Below are 23636 nucleotides of genomic sequence, written 5' to 3'. Positions count from 1 at the left end.
GGTGCATCTTGCCACCATTACTCTCTTTCTACTGGCCTTGTTTGCTCTGGGCTGCTGGAAGGAAAAAGAAGGATGCCATTGTTCATAGGACTTTCAGGTTCTGGGTGATATCCTTGTAAGTTAAAAGTAGGCTCATGCCTCATGAAAAAGACTTACAGCATGAGGGACATAGCCAAGCAAATAAATACTGAGGAGATGCATACCCTCCAACATTTCATAGATGAAAATGGCCTATGTGTGGTAAACATAGCAAAATATATTAAATTGGACATGAACACATAAGCTCAAGAGGCTGCAGCAGCTTTGCCAGAGACTACTAGGAAGGGCAAGATTACACACACACACACACACACACACACTCCTCCCTGTCCTGGTCAATGTAAGCTGAGGACAAAGCAGTTGAAAAAGAGGCACACCAAATAGAAATAGCAATAGCAAGTACAGTTCTATACCACTTATCATTGCATTTAAGCACTCCCTAAGCGCTTTACAAAGTGTAAGCTAATTGCCCCCAACAATCTGGATACTAATTTTAGCGACCTCAGAAGGATTCCAGCTTCAGTTGAGCTTGAGCCCTTTCTCTGGTATTGAACTCGCAACCTTATGGTTTGTGAGTGAGTGGCTGCAGTACAGGCATTTAATCACTGTGCCACCATGGCTCCAAAGGAATAATCAGGACTGCCCCTGCCAAATGAAAATAGATGGACAATATGGGAGGGATGATAGGATTGGGACCACTGGTAATAGGACAGTAAATGTACAGTGATGACAAGGAAGAAAGGCATTTTGCTCAGTCCATTTTACTGCCTCTACACCAAATAGTGAGAATCAGCATGATACAGTAGTTTGGATGTTGAACACAGAACCTGAACAGACAGACTAAAATAAAGCTGCTTTGGGTCACTTTGTAGGCAGCTTAGAACAGGTAGAAACTTCTCCAAACAGTGTTGTAATGTATAAATATTAAATTACATATTAGTATAAAACATTGGTCAAAGCACTTTATTGGCATTGATATTGCTCCCTCAATCAAGCTGTTGTTTATTTATTTATTTCATATTCCACTGGTTTTTGCCTCCAACACACCTAAGGTGGTATACACAGCATTCCTCACTTTTTATCCTCACAACAACTCTGTGAGGTAGGTTAGGCGGAAAGACCATGGCTTGCCCAAGATCAGTGTAAACTTTGTGGCTCAGTCAGTATTTGAACCAGATCTCAGTGCAATACTATCACCCCTAGACCATGCTGATCTTTTAAAATCAGACACCACCACATCACCCAAATTGGGCTGTGTCTAGTTTTGCTCTTGTGCCATGAAAACACACACACCACCAAAACCCACAAAATGGACAGAGAAAAACATGTGCTTTCTGTTTGTAGATTTTTTATGATCCCACATGGGCGCAGTCCACCCTTTCCATAGCAATGGATGCCTCAAAATAAATATAGATCTCTCTGGCTCCTTTGAGCGGCCCATCTCTTGTTCAGTCATCCGTCTTGAGGGAAATCTTTACAGCATGATTTACTTAAGAGCTGCTGCCCTGGTGCTGCTGCAGTGCCTGCTGCGTGCCAAGGACTGTGTTAGCAGACCAGATGAATCTGTTGTTCTTATTTACCAGCCTTGCTTTCTGTCAGACAATTGTCTCAGGTTTCCTTCTTTCTGACACTGCCCTCTTCCCTTTGTGTCAGCTTGTGGTTTTAGATTTAAAGGGTTTTTTCCCCCACCTCTCCATCAAACAGGGTCTCTGGAGGCAGCTGAGAAAAGCAATACAACCAGAACAACAGCAGAGGCAATTCAGAAGAATTCTGCTTCTCTGATTGCCCTGCTAGCACCCTGTCTCTCTGGACACCACTTTGGAAGCATTCCAGCCACCTGATATGCGTGTGTCGGCCTGTCATCTCTGTTCTCTGCAGTAATAGAAAGGAAGAGGATGAATTCACAACACAGAAGGGAACGACAGGCGGCATAGGACTGAAACTGGAGTGGAGAGGAGGAAACCTGCTGCTGGCCTGGCAGACAGACACACACACCTCCTTCCTGCTCCTCAGAGTGACACAGGCAAAAAAATTTGCTCCCTGACATAAACAGCAAAAACCGGGAGGCTGTCAGGCTGAAACCGTGTCCAAAAGGTAAGATAGTACCACTGCATATGGATTCTTCTGACAGCTTCAGTCCAGGAAGGGGTGGAATTGGAGAGGGGGCTGGATGAGGGAAAGCAATTTGTGGCAGAAGAGTTATGCAACTTGGGCAGGCTACTGCTGCTTCTGGAAGACAGATAATCTGAATATGATACCATTATACCTGTTGATAATGTCAAGGTTAATATGAACTTTCCTTTAGTCTAATTTTACTTCTCATTCATGGATGGGCATAATATATGGCACATGTTAGAGGCCATAAACCTCAAGGAATAAAGGCCAAGCACTCAGGTAGGAAGGACTGCCTTTCCCAACAAAAGCTGTATCTTAGCCTTTGCCAGATTTATTGGACCACAAACCCCATCAGCAAATATGTTGGAGATAATGGGGTCATAGTCCAACACATCTGGAGAGAGTACAATTGTAGAAAGCATCTTTAGTTGGATATTTGTGAGTAAGTAGTAAAGTTCTAAGAATGATTAAATAGGAAAGTGGGCATGCTAATGGATGAGTCTTGTTTAGATGTTAACTTCTTGGTTCCCATGTTAGCAGGAATAGTAAAACTACTCCTAAGTGCTCTCTCTCTGTGTGCAACTATTTATAGCCTGCCCTTAAAGATCCAGATTCTTCTAAAGGTGGTGTACTAGTAAAATTAATATGTATATAATAATGAAATCACAACAATATGAAAGCATGCTGATTCATCAGGATCCTTCCCCAAGTCATGTGCTGTCATTTGGCCCTCGGGGGGATGTGAGGAAGACTTCTGTCTGAAACAGAAGTAATCATCTAATGCTATCTTTGCTTGCCTGGGCTTTTTGCATACAGGCACTGTGGACATAGTGTTTCTGGTTCTTTCCTTTCATTCTGCTTCTGACAAGCTGTCATTTAAATGGTGGTGCTCTAAAGGAGCTCCTTGTATGCTCTGTGTGCATTGTACTTGCTATAGAATCATAGACTTGGTAGGGAACCCATGGGCTACCTAATCCAACCTCCTGTCCTGCAGAAACACACAGGTAAAGCATTCCTGAGAGATGGCCATCCAACCTCTGTTTAAAGACCTTCAGTGAAAGGGAATCCACCTTCTGAGACTGTCTGTTCCATTGTTGAATAGCTTTTGCCATCATACAGTTTTCACTGCCATTTAGGTGGAATATTTAATTGTAATTTGAATCCATTAGTGTGTGACCTAGTCCCTGGAGCAGCAGAAAACAAGTTCACTCCAACCTCTACATGACATAACTTCATATATTTAAAGATGGCTGTCATATCACTTCTCAATCTTCTCTTCTCTGAGATAAACATATCCACTTCCCTCATAGATCCTCAAAGGGCTTAGCTTTCAGACATTTGAGCATGGTTGCCCTTTTCTGGACTCTTCCCAGTTTATCGATACACTCTTGAGCTTCAGTGCAGAATATTGTACAGAATACTGGAGGTGAAATTTGATCAAAGCAGAATAGAGTGGAGCTTCCCTTGATCTGGACACTATACATCTGTTGGTGTGATCCAGAACTACAGTGGTTTTTCTGGTCTGCATCTACAAGAATATAGCAAAGGGGATGATTTTCCAATGGATGTGTGAGAGTCAGATCCCCCATTTTAATATTTATTTTTTCTTTGAATTCAGTATTGTCTTGGTTTACAGCTACTCAGATTATGTACTCAGCTACTCAACTATGCACCTAAAGACAGATTTTATTCTAGAGCTTCGCCATTCATTTGCTTTTTCATTTGTGAGTCATAATTCAATTCAGTCCCCTGCACCATTTTCTGGACACCATCTCTACTCTCTTATACCTGGCAACATTAAAGATATTTAGCTAAAGCAAGGGTGTAAAATCAGTTTTATTTTGGAAGACAGACCATAGTAAACTATGACCTAACAGTCAGTTACCTTGCTTTCCGCACATACTGTAACTATCTATCATATTCATGATATGAACACCCTACTTTTCTGAGAAGTTCCAAGTTCCAAGGATGCCCTGTTTTTACCCAGGCTTGGTTTTCTTCCTCAAGGACAGCATGCTGATCTGTTGTAATGTCTGCATTTTGTTATAGTTTTACTTGTGAAGCTAATGGAGCACATGGAAGGGGGCACCATTTAAACTTATCAATTGGCAAAACCCATCAACCTCCCTTGGAGCTCCAGGGAGGCAATCACCCTTTTTAAGGATGCATCTACACTGTAGAAATAATTCAGTTCATTTTAAATGCCATGGTTCCATCCTACAGAATTCTGGGATTCATAATTTTGTGAGGCACCAGCAGTTTTTGGCAGAGAAGGCTAAAGACCTTGTAAGACTACAAAGCCCAGGATTTCATAGCATAGAGTTAGAGCACTTAAAGTGGTGCCAAATTGCATTGTTTCTATAGTGTAGATGCACCCAAATAGGTTACAGAGCCCAAACTCAGCTCTCTCTGGCTTTCTGTTTAGGATTTCAACTGCCAAATGTCCCTTGTTTTTTTTCTAGACTGCAACATCTAAACATCTAGATTACAATCAAGAATGGAGGAAGTGTTTTTGGTGGAAGTTGGAATATAATTTAAATAAATAAAATTTAATTAAGTAAAATTTACCAATTTTGCCAAAATGGCTCTCATTTTCTAGAGGAGTATCCAGCTATGGGTAAGCAACCTGGTACCCTGCTGATGTTTTAGACTACAGTTCCCATCTGCTCCATTGCCAGCCCAACCAATGGTTAGGATATGTGGGCATTCAAGCCCAAAACATCTAAGGGTGCCATGTTGCTTTTCCCAGTTTACACTAGCAAAGAAGATACTCATCATATTTGCCAAGTCCATTAAGAGAGTACAAAACAATTTTTCTTTCTGACTTCTCCATCAGCTTTCCCCTTGTTTATAATTACAATACAGTTGTCCCTCCATATTCGTTAGGGTTAGGGGAAGATGACCCCCGTGAATATGGAAAAACCGCAAATAACAAAAACACTGTTTTTACCTGAGAGGACACCTCTCTAGGAATCTCTAGGTCCTCCAGTGCAACTCTGTGGTCAATGTCCAACATACACTGACCATAGAATGGCACTGGAATAGCTACAAATGGTCTTTCAATGAAACTTTTAGTTAAAGTTGACCACAGAGTTGCACTGGAGGACCTAGACAGTCCTAGAGAAAACATATTAATGAAATCCGTGAATAATCAAATTCGCAAATATCAAAGCCGCAAATATGGAGGGATGACTGTAATATACTTTTATCCACTTTTGTGATGCTTTAATAGAGCCAGTGCTCTACAGGTTTTATTTGTTTTCTTCTTGCTAGAATAGTATCCACCAAAATGTTAATGCAAATCCAGAAATCCAGGGACCCATTTTGGGATTTCTTGCTTAGAAAAATGACTTAGAAAAATGAATGGGCCTCATACACAATCAACTTTTTGCATTGAGGAGATCCGGAGGTCTCCTCAGCGATGCCACACGGAGTTGATCAGGGCCATAGTTCCCACTATGTTCACCCTCATCGAATTGCTCCTTGCAGTTCACACTACAAAAGACTCAGTGGTGGGGGCAGTAAGAGAAGAGGAGGAAGAGGAGGTAAGCAGCGGTGGCAGGAAGAAGAGGAGGAAGATTGGGGAGGAAGAGGAGGCAAGTGGCAGGAGAAAGAGGAGGAAGGAGGAAGATCAGAGGGAGGAAGAGGAAGGAGGCAATGGTTTGCATGATATGGATCGATCTGGTAGTACATTCCCACTACCAAAGATCCGGATCCTTGCGGGTTGCAACCCCCCCCCCCCCAAAAAAAAAAACTTGCTAGTTGACCCGGTGTCAAATGCACCAGGTTAGTGCCCCTCCCCCCTCCCCATTTCATATTCCTTATGGAGAGCACAGCTTATATTTGGTCAAACTGAAGTTTATATTATCATGCAATCCTAATTTTCAAGGCACTAGATGCAGTTTCTATCAGCTTCTTGGCCACTCAGTGGAATTAGGAACAAAAATTTGCCACAACAAGCATTATCTTATATAATGGGAGCTGAGGTAGATATTTTGAGACACAATTCTTCATTCACATTATTCCTTTTTCATGTAGAATAACTGGCAGAATCTTCAAGTAGAAAGTCATGGCAAAGGATCTGATGTAAAGGGCCTCTTCTGACTTAATAGCTAGGAAACCCAACTGCCACATTTGTGCAAAAATAAAGGGGGTGAAGAAATCCCCCCATCATTTGCAGGCCTCATCTGTGATGAAGAAGAGAGATCTCTTAGCAGCTACACACTGTAGTCAAGGGGATGGGCAGGGAAGATTGTGCATAAATTTTGACAGGCAGAAATACAGACAAGAACAATCCTATCATTATTAGGTAGAATGAGGCAGTCACATCAGGTATCCAATTTAAGTGTCACAAAAGAGCAACCAGTTACTAAATTTGATGTTATTATCTTTTTCTAGCTAGAGATGCATAGAGGTGTTTGGGGGATTTTCTGTTTCCTTAAGGATTCTCTGTGATTCCACCCCCTACACACACACACACACACACTTTGCTTGTTTTGGATACAATACATGGGTGGAGGCACAAAATTATCTAAATCAGGAAAATGTGTTGGGATGATCCTGCACAGATAAGCAATCCAGGAAAATACTTAATTTAGGATATATTGAGGGAAACATTTATATGGATGGTCAATTTTAAATGTATCTTTGGCGCGTTACAGACTGCCCAGAAGGGGCAGTCTCGCGCCGCTGCTGGTTGCTGCATCCGGGAACCGCAGCATCCAAACCACAAGGTTCCCGGACGCAGCAAAGAAGAAGCGCCAAAATGGCGCTTCTTCTTCTGCCCTGGATGAGACGCCGCGAGGCGCTACTCACACATTCGCGGCGTCACATCCGGTGTGCAAAGTGCGGATGCTATGCATCCAGCACATAAAGATGGAGGTGCCCATGTGTATAGGGCACCGCCATCTTTACGCCCTCGTCACGTGCTAGGGGTGAGGCCGGTGTGGACGCTAGGTCCTCAGCCAACCCCTAGCACGTGACGGGGGCCCCGGAAGAGCCCTTCTGTAACGGGCCCAAATGTCTATTAACTTCATGGTAAACTGAGTAGGCTTCCTGCACAGAGGGATTTAATTAGTTAGTTAGTTAGTTAGTTAGTTAGTTAGTTAGTTAAAATATCTTCATCCTGCTCCATGTCAAATGGAGGGTGGTGTACAGATAAAATCAATAATAACATAGGCTTTGTCATGTGCCCCAGTCCAGTTCCAGTCATTCCTGTTGTGTGCAATTTATTATGCCTTATGCAAATGCTCATCCACATAAGCAGATGCTTTCATCAGTTTCAATAGTTCCACTCATAAAATAACATGAAGGAGAAAGTTCGCCCCAACTGTAGCATGAATTTAGCAACTACTGACAAGGGCTGGATGGGATAAACACATTTAGCTTTTCAAAGCATTCTTTTAAAGGGTTATTTCACTTGTCACTAATGGTTCTTGTCATCATGAAAGAGGATGTGTTTATATCCCCCCAACATCTGACTATATTTGCATCTTTGTTTGAAATCCATGATGTAATACTGCCTGCTAAAGTAATGTGCATGAATTGATGTCTCAACTCAGCTGCACAAGCCCTGTTTCCATTTCTGCTGAAAATCACAGTGTTCGCACATTCTGACTAATATCCCAAAGGAAATGTTGTATGCTTCCAGCAAAGAGCCTCATTAGGTAAAACTTTGACATGGTCATTTGTGGGAAAGGAATAATATTTGAGAGCTGCCAAATAGTTCAGGTAAAGAAGAGGACAAGGGGGACTGCAAAGTGTTTTTGCTGGATGCGACAAAGCAGGTATGTATAACAAAGCATATATGTGAGGGGCAGTTTCTGAACTCATTTCTCTCCAATAGTTTTCCTGATCAAAATTACCCTGCCACATTTACACTTGCTCTTCTACCTGCTGAAAGAAAGGTATACATTCTCCCTCTCCTGGCTGGAAAATGACCAACAATTATTAGCCATATCGAGTGGGGAAATTGCTGGAGGGGAAATGGTTGATCTTGTATTACACACATGAAGAGACATATAAGTATTTGTGGAAGTGAGCAGTAGGCTGAGTCTTAGCACAAGAGAAACTTAACAAACCACCATTCCTCCATTCTAGGATACATGCTTTTTCTGGTACTCATAATGGCTCTCTCTTTTTCTTTCTTAAAACACATACATTTTTATAGTGGCCATGAGTGAATATGTAGCTTTTATGTTCCCTTTGTTCTAATGGACAAACTACCTTAAACAGGAAAAATCTGTAACCTTCCCACTGAGAAGTGGTACCTATCTATCTACTCACAGTTGCATGCTTTTGAATTGCTAGGTTGGCAGAAGCTGGGACCAATGACAGGAGTTCACCCCATCATGCAGCACCTGGACCTCAAACTGCCACCCCTTCAATCTTCCGATCATCAGAACATAGTGGCTTAGTGGTTTGAAAATTGAAATATTGGAGTTTATTGCACAGGGTTTGTAGAACGGGACCAGAACAGAATGAAAGGAGATGGGAAGGTAAGGGAACAGAATGGGGAAAGAATGCATGTTACTGCATGGGAGCATGCTGCCGAAAGTCCCCAATCCATTCCCCATCTGTCCCACAGCAGACGATTTTCAAGAATGAGTCTGAACAGTTCTTGAAAATTGGCTGCTGTGGGATGGATGGGGAACAGATTGGGGACTTCCAGTGGCATCGGTAGCATTCTCCCATGTGGTAATATGTGTTCTTCCCCATTCCATTCCCTTCCCGCCCCCTTTCGTTCCACTCTGGTCCTGTTCTACAAGCCCCGTGTGATAAACTCCATTGTCTGGGTTACAATCTAGATGAATTTGTTTTAAAGTTTTAATGGTGTGCGGAAACTTCTTTTACATTCAGTTCTTATTTCTAATTAAATGATTTTAGTTTATAACAAGTTATCTCAATGGCATCTGTCTCACTTGAAGATCTGGTCATTAGGGCATATGAACTAGGAAGCTCAACCATAGACATACAGTGGATTAAAACTAGGCTAACCTTTTCAAACTTATATTGTTGTATTTATGGTAGTACTGTGTTTGCCTCAATAAAAGGTGTGAAGGAATATGGGAAACAATCTTTTGCACATGTGAGGCAATCACTTGGATATACCTTTCCTATACATCTTTAGTTGGTTAATCAAGATGAAAATAACTTTTAATGAGTAGGTAAAATGTAATGGTTGACTCATAACTTTTCAGTTTAAAATAATATGCAATTCCTATCCTGAACTTTTGTTTTTAAAAATACTTGCTGTAGGCTTTTCTTACTTTGCTGATCTCATTGGATTTTGTTAATCTTACTCGGTGAATTTGTCAAATGACCTTGGTCTCAGTGAGTGAATAGGTGCAATTTAATGAATTATGGAGAAATTAGCTCATCATGACTCTGCCTTATTATAAGGACTTTACTTTTAGCTTGCATGGTAAAATTCATTCATCACAGCTGCTCCCATTGTTTCATTTGACACCTTTTATAAGGGCTAGAATTAGCTGTGTTGAAAGGGTAGGTATTAGTCATGTTTGGGCTTCATAATAGTCCCACGTATTCCCTGTAAGGATCTTGTATCTGTGTTCTTTACTATGGCTCAGCAGGCTACAGTTATATGCATTGCCTACATGAAGGTGTGGAACATACATAGCCCTTGATGATAGCTCAGAAGTTTCGGCCAGCAGAAAACAAACCAACTCACTTCACAAGAGTGAGTCATTGGAAATACATGATAACTGTGGGACACCAGTTCACATCTTTCAGTTCAAAACATTAATACGTTTTATTTATTATTTATTTAAATATTTATATCCCACACTTTATCCAGATATCTCAGGACAGTGTACAATGCAACCAATTTAACAGATTACAAAAGTGTGAATAATTAAAATGATTCTAAAGGGCTAAAAACATATTTTTAAAGTTAACACGTTAAAAAGACCAATTGAAAGAGGAGAACTATAAAACCGTTAAGTGCTTTTGACCAGTGTATCTAACCAACTGCAACATCTCCTGTATTACATCACAGTGGTGTGGAAACGCCTCTTTGCATTGGACAGGGTCAAACCTATATTCCACAGAGAGAGGGACCTTCCTCAGGTTGGAGAGACTGTGATTCAGCACTGGTAGTTCCCCCCACCCATGTTCCTTCTAAGCTCCCTGACATTCTGCTCTTAGGGAGCTTAGGAGGATGGAGGTAGGTTTAATTTCATTTCTTTTATATAACTTTATAGAATATATACAGTACCTAGCTAGCGGTAGGAGTTATTTGTTATTTTTCATTTCCTATATTAAATCTCCCCCAACATCGAAAAACTACATAAAGGAAAAAAAACAACTTCAAGATTTATCATAGTTATTCTAAGATATGCACAGTCCAGTTCATACCTTTTAAAACAGGGCATACCTGTGTGGTTTCATCTTGTTCAGTGGAAGTTATGCTTCACACAGAATCATTTTGTGCAAGAAAATAATTTCCCCAGGATGTCATGCACTCATCATATGTGGTGGGGCCTATACAGTTTTCCTATAGGGAAATGTATGGGAAAGAAATTTGTGTGGATGTGGTGGTCTCAATGCTTAAATGGTTTAAGCAGAAGCAGCCACTTAGATGTACATCCGCTGAGTACTACTCATTTAAAAGGAAAAAAGCCCTTGCTGCTGAAAAAGTATGAACTAACTTCATTTGATAGCATGGCATGTATCCAAATTTGTACCCAAGGCCTTTGTGCTGTCATGGAGGAAGGAAGGGTGGGTATCAGTTGTCTCCAGTTCCTCTTTAGCCCTGCAGTCTCAAACAACACCACTTGGGGGAGTATCCTCCAAGGCAGTGTGGAGGACACTGCTAGGGCCATAGAAGAAGGGAGGATTCAGAGAAAATCACCACCCTATCCCTCCTCCATTACTGCTGGATATTGATTTCTTTTGCAAAGAGAAAGCTAGAAACTTTACTTTGGAGGCCTAGAATTCCCCAAACTCCCTGGCCACATACATCATGCTGAGCATGTAGGCTGGGGATGCTGTGAGAGTTACAATCCAAAAGAGTAACCAAGCTCTGTTCAAAAGATATGTCTGCAGTGGCCCATTCACACATGAGACATTAGCCAATGTTGTCATCAAATAGATGGAAACTAGTCCTTAGTTATTATTAACCCATTAAAAATGCTTAACTTTTTTTCTGAGTTATGTGACCACCTAAAATACATCATACAAGGAAGAGTGCAGTAGAGTTCAAATACTAGACATTTTGTTCATGCTCAGGGTACTCCAGACTAAGTTGAGGGTTGTCTTCTGCAAATAGAAGGGGAAGGGCAAAACAGAAAAGAAGCTGTTCTTGTGCTGTTTATAGTCTGGCTGGAAATAGAGGGCAACATGTCTGAGAGTCTGTCATACTTCTATTTACATTCTCCATCTAGCAGTGTAAATGGTGCCACATCTTTTTACACCACTTAAAGATCTCAATTTCTAGAGAAGGTGATGGCTCAAATCAAATGTCTAGCTTAGATGCTTTTTGGAAGTTCCTTCAACTATATGAATGTTGGACTTCACTAGTTCAAGTTTAGGTGAAGGTAGGGTGAAAAATAAATTCTGTGTGGTTGTCATTTCCCTTTTATGACAAGTAAGGGAAGCCACCCTGACTTTCCATTCTACTGCAAGAACCCCAGACCTAAAGGATAATAACTTGTGAACCAAACTTGTCCACCTTTCTATTGTGACAAGATACTGTTATAATGAACAGTGCCAATATATTATAGAATAACATTAATGTATAGGACTAAATCTAACATCATGCTGCCAGTAGCATATCAAGATTTTCTTCCTCTTCCTCTTCCACCTGCAGAATGCCACAGCACCTTAGGGCTCCTGGAGCACTATGTATATATGGTTGTATTTTAACTTGTTGTACGCCACTTTGATTGCCTGGCAAAAAGCGGGATAGAAAGAAAAAAAATATTTATTATTTATTTATTATTTATTATTTCTGAGCCCTCCTGAGAGGCATTTCAGAATTCAAAAGGAGAGGGGAAAGAGTTTGCCACTCTCCCAGCTCCATAGATGGAAGAATATAAGCAGAGCAATCCCTCATCATGCACAGACCTCCTACATACATGTACATCCAGCAATTCTTATGTAAATTACTAGGAAATTTAGCTCCCAGTACTGCCTAGGCTGATAATGATAATTTTGCTCATGATTGACATGAAATAAATATTTGACGGGTAGTTACTTATAATCTTTAAACTTTGTTTCATGCCCATTTCTATGCAAAATGGACCAAAACCAGTAATTTTCCAAAAAATGCCAAAGTTTGCTGATCACTTCCAGACTTACAACAAAATGTTTAGGGTATTAAGTGTACTGTATATACGCGAGTATAAGTCGGGCCTATCCAATGGATCTCCTCTAATCTGATTTTGTACATCTGAATATGATGACTCGATTCTTACGACTGTGAGCAATACTGTAACATTTCTTCACCTTTTTATTTTTGATTGATGTATTTTGTATGTATTTTATGATGTTTTTACTGTTGTAATCCCGCTTCGATCCAAAGGGAGAAGCGGGAGATATAAATAAAAATTATTATTATTATTATTATTATTATTATTATTATTATTATTATTTATAAGTTGAGGGTAAGTTTTGGTGCCAGTATTATGGATTTTGCTATGACCTGTGGATAAGTCAAGGGTAAAACTTAGGGGCATATAGCATAGGATCTAAAGAACTTACAATGTCAAACAATGTCAAAGAACTTACAAAATCCCAGCACACATAACTCTTTGTGCTCACTCTTAAGGCTGCATAGATGAGAGACTAGAAGGGTTCAGTGCTTCCAGGACAGATTATACTCTTGCTTTTCACCAGGGAATGGTTCATTCTTTTAAATAAAAGTTAAAGTACAGTACTTATATTGACCTGTGGATGTCGACTCAGTTTTTGGGATCAGTTTTTTGACCTACATTTCTAGACATGAGTCTATACAGTAAACATCTCTTTGATCAACATTGATTCATAAATGTACATTCTAGAACAAGCAAACAAAAATGCAGAAATGTGAAGTGTGTATTTGGGAGTAACCCAGAATAGTTAGGGTCCAAAACACTGGTACAGCCTTTGTTTTGGTCCCATATAATACGCCAAGTTTGGTGACTCTGTGATCGAGCAGATGGATTTGTATAGCATGACAGACTGACACTTTACAATTACAGCATAGATTATGTCTTTTCCTGTTTATTTATGCTGTCCACCTTTATGGACCATCTTGCTGATTTAAGATAGACCTTGTTCTGACTGGTTAAAGATCGAACACATTGCTCAGAAGCCCTTTGTAAAACAAAGCAATAGCCCCTGGAAGAAATTGCTCTCCATTCTCAGTATTGCTCAGTCAGATATGTTTATCACACGGGCCCTGGGGAACAGGAACGGGGCCGAACAGAAGGGAGCGGAAACGGGACGGAACAGGCAAATCATGCAAATTATCGCCCAGGAGAATGCCACAGATGCTGCCGGGAGTCCCCAATCCATTCCGCATCCATCCCACAGCAGCTGGTTTTCAAGAACTGCAATAATCTGCATGATTTGCCCGTTCCATCCCGTTTTCATTCCCTTCTGTTCTGCCCCATTCCTATTCCCCGGGATCCGTTCGATAAACCTAAGAGTTTGGGAAAGTTACACTTTTTAAATTAGAATGTCATGCCCCCTGGGTGATTTGGGAAGTTGTAGTTCAAAAAAGCAAATCTATGGGATGGAACACATTATGAGGAGGATCCTTAACCATTTTTCAAAGACTGCCCCATATACATGGGGAAATAAACAAATGCAAAGAACGCACATAAACTTAGCATTAGTCATATGGAAATTTTCTTGAAATAAATTCAAAAGCACTTTTGTGAATTGCACTGAAAATAAGAAAAGAAAAATTCAACTGCTTTCACAACTTGATTAAAAGAGATCAGATCTTCATGCAAGTGATGTTATCAGTATTAAACATAAGTCGATCATTGTATCTTTCAAGGTCATTTGAAGAGCTCCACCAAATTCTTTCACTTCCTTATAATAAAGGACATCAACAACCCAAGCAGGTTCTTCTTATGTCAAAGTGCCACTAGCTACTGCAGAAACAAAAATCTGAATGATGCAGTAAAATTAACACTCATTTATTTATGAATTTATTTTAGCTTCTCGGTTAGAATAAGAACATCTTTATATACTCTTCTTTACTACTAGGATACGAAACCAAAATATACACACAAATATAGTTTTATTCAGTTAACACTTCCCACTTGACAGAAGGTCTTCCATCAGTGGAGGCTGGGATTTCCTTCCAACCCTTTAGAGGATTCACCATCCCACCCTTTAGTTCCCAGTGTGGACTCTGGAAGGCCAGGGTTCAAAGCTTCACTCAGTCATGGAAGCCTGGATGACCTTGGGCAAATCACACTCTCTCAGCCTCAAAAGAAGGCAATGGAAAACTTCTTCTGAATCAATCTTGCTATGAAAATCCTAGGACAGGGTCACCATACGTCAGAGTTGATTTGAAGAAACATAACAACAACAACAACAACAACAACAACAATAACTGCACTATGAAAGAAACAAAAAGATAACACCATGCAGCCCTAAGAGATATCCCAAGCAATGACTAGCTGTCTCCAACTTGAACTGTCCCATCTGAGATAGTGTTTGGAAAAAGAAGTGCATTGTGTGCCATCATTACATTCAGTTTGAGCCTTGGCACTTTCAGGGTGGACTGCAGCTGAACGGGAGAGATACTACTGCTAGTTAGTGCAGAGCAGCTTTTCTTGGCCTGCCCCCTTCCAAGTGCACTGGACTGTAGTTCCCAGAATCTTAGTAAGTTGTCTGGAATTGTAGTCTAACCAATTTGGAAGGTGTTGGACTGGAAAAGGCTACTGTAGAAATACTGACTTCAAGCAACAGTCTATTTAAGCTAAAAGCAGCTTCCTGTGTTCCATAGGATTGTATTTCTTTTAGCAACAAAGCCTGACAGAAAAGACTGGGAAGGGAAAACAGTGCTCCTTTAGCATTCCATAACATCCAGGCTCTTGATTCTGAACAAAACTTAAAAGCACTCAAGGCTCAATTCATGAAGAAAAAAAATGTTGCATGAACAAATCCATGGGGAATGTATTTATGTACTATAGCAGCTGGTGTTACAGCATAATTTCCATTGGATGGGAAACAAGCATTTCTTGGGGGGTGGGGCTGCTTCCCTTGGCTCAGGCATTCTTCTGGTGTGCTATAGATTGTGAGAACCTACAGATCCTGGAAAGAGGTTTCGGAAAGTATCCACCTCCATCCGTCCTTCAGGAGACATAAACAGATGCAGTATTTAACTGGAGTCCTGACTCTTTCCAGTAATATAGATCTCATGACACACTGTAGGTGCAGAAGGGTGTGGATTCAAGAGGAGTTCTGGGTAAGACTGCAAATTTGCTTACTTGTCACCCTGACCTTGTCAGTGTCACTGGATCAAACGGCTTTCCTTGTATGTATATTCCAGTTACATTTTAATTTGAAGGTATAAGTACACTCCTGCAGGGCCCACCCTGGAACAAAAATATGTGACAACTCAACATGAGTAACATATATAAGCCTGTCTGTGAGGCCTTTTGCAAAAGATAATTTTATTGGCACAAAAGGAGGGTAATATTAAAAGAAAGGAACTCATTGTCAAAGCTGGCTTAACTGGGCAAGTTCCCCACAAGTGAATTTTAGGTACATAACCAAAGCTACATGTTAAGTCAGGCCATCCCAAACATACCCTTCAAATTTGGTGAAAATCCAGCCAGCCATTTTTGTTCGATGCCACAACAGGCAGAAACTCTACCTTGTACCTACCAGGTGTTCAGGGTGATGCACAATATCTACAGCAGTTTGGGCTTTCTTTCAGTTCGGTGGGAAAAAACATTAATACTGTAAAAGAACTCTAGAATATTTCTTTCCCACCTAGATAAAGTTACAGAGCAAATGACAGTGCCTACATTTCCTTTTCTGAAATACTGAAAAACCTTAAACATTTCTTCTCAAAAATGCCCAGTCTAAATTGGGTTGCATTCTTAGATTTCAGTACAGTGATTATATTTCACTGCATGGGTCACCATGTTGAACATAAGATGTATTCCAAAGTCCGCACTGTGATATACAGTCAGTCCTCCATATCAACAGATTCTTTATCCACAGATTCAACCATCCATGGCTTCAAATTATTCCAAAAAGATATACATTCCAAAAAACAAACCCTGATTTTGCCATTTTATATAATGGGACTTGAACATCCACAGATTTTGGTATCCACAGGAGGTCCTGGAACCAAACCCAGTGGATACCAAGGGCTCACTGCACCTTGTATTGGGCTGGCTAAAAAAACAAAAACAAAATACTTCACATGAAAAATTCTGTGCCTTTTTAGTAGGCCTAACAAAGGCATTAAAATTTGGATTTTGGAACTATATTTCAAATTGCATATAGGCTCTTATATACTACTTGAGGCTGATGATTAACATTTTAGTTTTGTTAGTAATGTAATGCACAGTTCTATGGATCTTTATAGGGAATTTTGTCCAGAGGTATTTGCTTCCTCCCAGGTAAGGCTATGTGGAACTGCAATCTACAGTTGCCATCTTTTCAGACAGCATTGCACCCTTAGGTATAGTTCTTCAGTAGTAATGTCACTACGAGTTTAGAGAGAGAGTTGTTTTAAAGGAACATTTAACCTTACATATGCCAATTTTAGAAGTAACTTGTTGCCAATTCTTGGTGCGGTCTTTCTGAAAAATTGTCCCTTGTAGTTGCCTGTTGCATTTATTGTTACTTTTTAGTTTCTTTTATTGGGGGAAAATTAATCTAAAACAGTAATTGTCTAAAATTTGAACAAACAAACAAAAGTAATTAATACATTTAATGGCACTACCTTTTCTCATATAGTTTCACGAGCATCATTGTTGTCTTCGCCTTACCAGAGCTTGGGAAAGTTACTTTTGGATGGAAGTGCAACTCCCAGAATCCCCAGCAAGTCACCATGTGGGGAGATCCTGGGAGCTGTACTGCAAAAAGTAACTGTTCCAGGTTCTGGGCATTGCTTCCTAAATTAACATGTTATTCCTAAAAGTAATCTGGTTTGACTTACTTCAAGAGTAAACCTGTAGAAAATTGTGTGGGCAACAAGGTGCCTTATACTGAGTCAAATGATAGAGTTACAAGAGCTGCTCAATGGGGACTCTGATCCCTCCTCTTCCTCTTCCTCTTCTCAAACTTTTTAATGTATAAAATTTAGACATGCGTTGAGTTAAATATTGAATTTATTTAAATAAAACTATGCTAATTTGAACAATGTTAATTCCTTATAAAATGTAAAAATATTAATATATAAGAAGGTACAAAGGAAAATACTCACAATAAATAAACAAAATATTTTTATTCATATTCTTCATGGAGGGAGGGATGTGACATCTGCATGTAGATGTAAAGGGGGGTTACCCCGAGTAAAAAGTTTGAGTACTCTCAGTGCAGTCAACACTGACTGGCAATAGCCCTCCAGGGTATCATGCAGAAGCCTTCCCCAGTCCTACCTGGGGATGCCAGATACTGAACCTGAAAAATCAAAGTATGTACTTTACCACTAAACTATTGTTATGTATGGCCCCCTTCCATGTTGTCCTTCCGCCGGCAGGCTAAGACCTTTTTGTTGTCAATTTTGTAGGTTTTTAATTGTATTGTGTTTTTTATACTGGAATCCACTTTGGGTCCCATTCTTGGGAGGAAAGCGGGATAGTAATAAATATAATGATGATGGTGGTGGTGGTGGTTATGAATTGGTAGCTGTTAAAAGCTCCCACATAGTAAGGCTATCGCAATTCATACTAAATACCAAAGCCATCCAAAATGAACATGGTCTTGGTAATAAAATGCCACACCAGTTATTCTCAATTACTTTTGGATTACAGCTCCCAAAATCCTTCCATTATGATCACTTCATATGCTGGTAGGAAACTGCTGTGTGCTGTAATCCAATGGTACTGCAGCCATTCACAGCCACAAGGTTATGAGTTCGATCCCAGTCAGGGCTCCTGGATCTTCTCAACCTTGCATCGTTCCATAGGTTGCTAAAATGAGTACCCAGCTTGTTAGGGGCAACAGGCTTACACATTGTAAACTGCTTAGGGGGAGTGCTTAAGTGCACTGAAAAGCGGTATAGAAATATACTTGCTATTGCTATTGCTGTATCCAGGAGATAGACTTCACATTGAACTGTGTCAAGCAGGTGCTGTCACAAGAAGTTACAGCTTGTTTAATTTCCTGAATTGGTGTGCCCTTCCCATCACTACTGATAATTAGGTCTGAATGTCTGAACCCAGCTTGGCAACCTTGAAGAAACTAGTTGGGCACACCAGCATACACGACAGGAAAATGAGCTTTTCAATTTATAAATAGCTTGAGGCCATCCTTACTCTGATATGCTGCTGACCCCATTCTGCCAAATGTATTCTCATCTCAGAAAGATTGCTGACCTGCATTATTAAACCGGTTCTCTTGATTTCTGCATTTGCATAAAATAGTGTAGAAATCACTGGTGACTCTTCCAGATTATGGGGGTTTGAAAGTAAAATTTATGTTGCTATCACCCTAACCATGGTTGGACATCTTCCATAATGTAACATCTATATGGCCAGGCTGTCTGGCACTTCTTTCAAACTGGAGTCCAGCAACCTCTGGAACCAGTGATCTATATTTTAAAAGTATGGTGGATCCATGTATGCTGTTTTGAGCCTCTTGGGTGAAAGGGTGTGATAGAAATGTAGTAACAAACATTTGAAAAATCTGGTGATTTGGGCAGTCTCCAGCAAAGAAACCAAAGAAGCTCTGATTTAAGAACAAACATTTAACATAGTCACTCCTTAAAAGAACCTTTCTCTTCATAGTTAGAATACGCCAACATTTATCAATAAGGTGCCAGCAATATTGTTTGAAAAGGAATGCAATTTCCATTCCTTGCCCTCTCTTCCCCTTGTGCCTAAACATTATCGTAAAATAGAAGGAACAGCTGAGTGGAAACTTATCAAAACAGCTGGTAAAATGCTATTCCAATAAACTCTTTGCCTTAACTGCAGTGACCTTGCAAGGCTTTCAACTTTACCTTTCAGCACCCTCTGCTGGAGGCTCACTCGATATCAACTAATATAAAGAAACCTGTCACCTTTATTTTAGTAACTGTGCGATTGCAATTTTCTATTACATCTCAGCCAGCATGTGTGCCTAAAAGCCTTATTCCTCATGAGAATTTTGTTATCTCCCTGCATTCCCAGATTTGTATTATTCACAAAAATTATGTCTCTGCCTATGTGCAGCAGAGAAAAAATAATAATACCATATATACTCAACTATAAGTTGATAAATTTATGCCCCAAAATTGCCCCTAAAATCTTGGGTAGACTTATAGAAGGGTCAATGCAGCAGTAGTGCTTAGAAAGGTCCTATAAGCAAGCAAGACTGACACCCCAATCTCCATTGAATTCCTTCCCCCTCCAGTCCATTTGCAAGCCTTTGCTTCCTATCCTATCGGGAAAACTCCCCTTTGAAAAGCACTTGCCTGGTCCTTTTGTAACCCTTTGCATCCTATGGGGAAAACTCCCCATTGAAAAGCATTTGCCTGGTCCGTTTTGCAAGTCTTTGCTTCCTGTGGAATCCACTTGCTTCATAATTGTCCACTATTACCAGGGACAAAATGTGGAACAAATTCGAGACCAAACTGTAGGACAACTGCAGGACAAAACTCAGCCCAAAATGTAGGACATTTAAGGTCCTCCCTTTTTCTTAAATGTCCTACATTTTGGGCTGAGTTTTGTCCTGCAGTTGTCCTACAGTTTGGTCTCGAATTTGTTCCACATTTTGTCCCTGGTAATAGTGGACAATTATGGCAACCCTTAGGGGGTGTTCCCACTTGGCAGATAAAACGGATTATATTGGCGCGATTCTGATTCGGATTATGTTCTGGGAATCATTTGAATTTTTTCCATTGTTTCCATTACGAAAAGGGGCAAATTACCCCGATTCATTTAGACCCTGTTTTCGTTCCCATTTATTTTAAATCACTTTATTTTAAAGCGGATTAACTTGCTCCCCATTCCCATTTGTGTCCACAAGCTGTCAATCAAGTGCCTAGGCTTCAGACGTCAAAAGTGTTGGGTTTTTTTTTTGGGGGGGGGGGGCAGCCAATGAAAATCGGCTGCATCCAAGACTCTTCTGTTGTGTCTCCCCAGACTAGAAGGAGCCTCTATTCGTCCTCTTCTGTGTCTTCCCATATTAATTGCCATAACTCAGTGCTAGGGAATCCTGGGAATGGTAGTTTATTATGGCACCAGCACTCTCTGGCAGAGGAGGATAAATGTCTCACAAACACAACAGTTCCCATAATTCCTTAGTACTGAGCCAGGGCAGGTTAAGGGGTCTCAAACGATTCAGGGGCAATGCATGTCGAATTTAGACTTGAGTGGAAACAATACCCCCTAAATTCGCATCATGATCCACTTTATAAGCGAATGGGAACAAGCCCTTAGAGGTCCAGAGAAGGAGACGGAGGGACAGAAGTGGTATTTCCCCCTTTCCATCCTTCCTTATGGCCCCCTAAGTTTTACCCTCGACTTATCCATGGGTCATATCAAAATCTAGGATTCTGACCCTGAAACTTCCCTTGACTTATACATGAGGTCGACTTATACACGAGCATATACGGTAATATAGACATAAATGTTCATTCTTGAAGAGTGAAAAATCAGTGGTTGACTTTTAGTTGTGAATGGACCATTGAAGATTAGAGCAGGAGTGTGGAACTGTAGGCAATCCACACTCTCAGAGGATGGCAATGGCAAACCCCTTCTGAAGAAATTTGCAATGAAAACCCCATGATAGCATAGCCATAAGTCAGAAATGACTTGAAGGCACATAACAACAACAACAACAGGGCAATTGTAGCAGATCATGCGGGTAACAGTCTCTCCCCCCACCCCCTGAAGAAAAATCTCATAGTTATCAGAAGTCAACTTGTAAATTGGAAAAAAAATGATATTTTTAGGAGGGACAAGAATCTGCAATTTATTTAAAAGGTGAATTTCACCTACTAGAGACTTCCACATGGGTCAGTTGATCCTTCTGGTGGGACCAGAAAAAAATCAGTGTGGACATCCAATTTACATGAGATTGTTAGGAAGGAGGGCAAATTTATAGGTTAAATAATGTATTTTCTTTCTTTTTCAAAAAAATTATATTCATGTATAAAATTTAACCAATATTTCTATATAGATCATTATATTATAGGTTATTATAGTGAAATATATCTTGACCCTTCTCATTCCAATAGTAGTCTATATTTTTCTATAAAACAGCTGTCTTCTTGTCCATCTTCTAGGAATCTAAGTTATCAACTTTGCAATAGAAGCCCTCTTCCATTCCCTATTTTTGCATTCTGTCTTTGTTGGAGAAAAATATTTTTTTCCATGTATTAGTGATGCAGTATCTTTCTGCTGTTAATTAGTATATAATTAATTCTACAGTCTTCTGATTCTATTGTAAAATAATATTAGTACTGGAATAAGAGACATCTTTTCAAGGACAAAAAATACTGTGGGAAGGGGAGAAAAGTCATAGGAGAGGGGATGCTTAATCCTTTCCCTGCTGACTATTTCTGCTTTGTTTTGCTCATAGAATGGTCTTATTTTTGTTTCTATGTATGACTTGTATATAGAGGAATAGAGCACTGCATATAGTCATGGGAGCAGATTACTATTCCTGGAACTGTCTGTTTTATAACTGAAAAAGGTGCATCTATTCACAGGTTTCAATTATAAAAGCACCCAGGCATTTTTAAGCTATTTTTTTTCTTTTTTGTTTTGCAGAAGGCCTGAGCTAAAAGTACTGGCGACTCAAGCTTATAATTTTGTCCACTGTTAGAGCACTGAAAACCTTTAATTTACTCCTTTGGGTTTTTTGGTGGTGGATTTTGTTTTGTCAAGAGAATTGGGGAAGGGGTCACTAAGGCTTCTGGAGTGACCTGTCTTCATAATCTACTATAAGAAAGAAGGAAGAAACACTGGCATATTTTAAGGATGACCACTCTATTTCTTTTTTCTTTTTTTGAAACAGTACAGGTACAGATCTTGTAAATATTGTTACATTGAACATCCCTCTCCCTTCACTCATGCATTTTCCCCAATCACTTCTAATAATTCAACTTGTAAAATAAAGTCCTTCCAGGTCCCACTTTCTTAAACATTCCTTAAACTCACACAGATTTAAACACAGTGCCTGCTACCAGAGAGACAAAAGACACGGTACATTTATATTCTCTCTCTCTATATATATATATATATATAAATTAAGAACCAGTCTGATAATTCCTCAGATTTTAATATTTACACCTTATGTACCCAAACCATATTATTTCTTATTCATCTGAATATGTCTGGCATACCATGTATACTCAACTATAAATCGATCTCATGGATAAGTCAAGGGCAAGTTTGGGGGCCAAATTTATGGATCTTGATACAGTATAACCCATGAATAAATTGAGGGTAAAACTTAGGAGCAATGTGACAAAGAATGTAAAGAATGAAGCAAAGGAAAATGATGCCAAAATGTGATCATTTTGCCTGATACACAAAGGATTTATTCAAATCCTTCAAAGCCCAATTCCTCTTGGTGTTCCTTTGATAGGAAACCCCAAAGAGCCGCCACCAATTTTCTATCCAGATATTTGAAAAGGCCAGAAGCAGTGATTCAGTGGAGAGAGTAGAGGGGTTAGTGCTTCTTTTAGGTGTTCCCAGGATGGATTAACCTCTTACAACTCTACTCAAAGAAAAGGATGGTTCCTTTTTTAAACAACAGTTAAGATACAGTACTTACACTAACCTGTGGTAGGCCGACCCAGTTTTTTGGGGGTCAATTTTTAGACTTAAATTTCTAGACTTGTACTTCTGCCTAGCAGTCAAGGGTGTTTCATTTTTGTTTGCTATTTTGCTTTTTGATCAATTGGAAGGAGACCAGGGCAGAGTGAAGCAGATTGTGAGCAACATTGCAGTGGAAAAACCAAGGCCAAATGATCCAAAGAACAGGTCTCTCCATTCTCATGCTTAATCCTATAAGTAGTCATAAAAACATATGTGGGAATATTTTGTGGACATTTAAGCATGGAAAATGTATACAGTGAGACAAAGAGATACATGACATATTTAAGAATTATTCTGAATAAATAATACTCCATCTAGTTCTACATTAATGTGGTTTAGCAATCATGAAAATAAGTATCAGTGGGAAGCTTGGAGGCATGGAAATTCAAGTGGTCTTAAAGTCCTCTAACAGTATAGTGCAGATACATTTTCACTGATTCAAAATGTTGCTTGTTCTTCTTTTAACACTGCTTTAACATTGGCTCCAGCAAATCTTACAAAATTTGGACAGCAGACTTGTAGAGCTAT

The 23636-nt window shown here is 39.8% G+C and overlaps 1 protein-coding gene across 2 annotated transcripts in view; it reads left to right on the top strand.

The window, feature by feature from the left end:
• Positions 1–1652: 1652 nt before the first annotated feature.
• The window catches only part of FGF1 (fibroblast growth factor 1), a 70530-nt gene continuing 48546 nt past the window's right edge, over positions 1653–23636 (top strand). For both annotated transcript variants that reach the window (XM_089504055.1, XM_089503980.1), the window contains exon 1: positions 1653–2133. The gene's annotated coding sequence lies outside the window, so the exon portion shown is untranslated. The remainder of the gene's footprint in view (positions 2134–23636) is intronic.

This window comes from Sceloporus occidentalis, unplaced genomic scaffold (assembly GCF_023333645.1).
Source record: "Sceloporus occidentalis isolate IW3139 unplaced genomic scaffold, rSceOcc1.0.p SCAF_1, whole genome shotgun sequence".
In the NCBI taxonomy this organism is placed as follows: domain Eukaryota; kingdom Metazoa; phylum Chordata; class Lepidosauria; order Squamata; family Phrynosomatidae; genus Sceloporus; species Sceloporus occidentalis.
The sequence above is the reverse complement of the archived record's forward strand: the minus strand, read 5'-3'. Positions and strand labels throughout refer to the sequence as shown.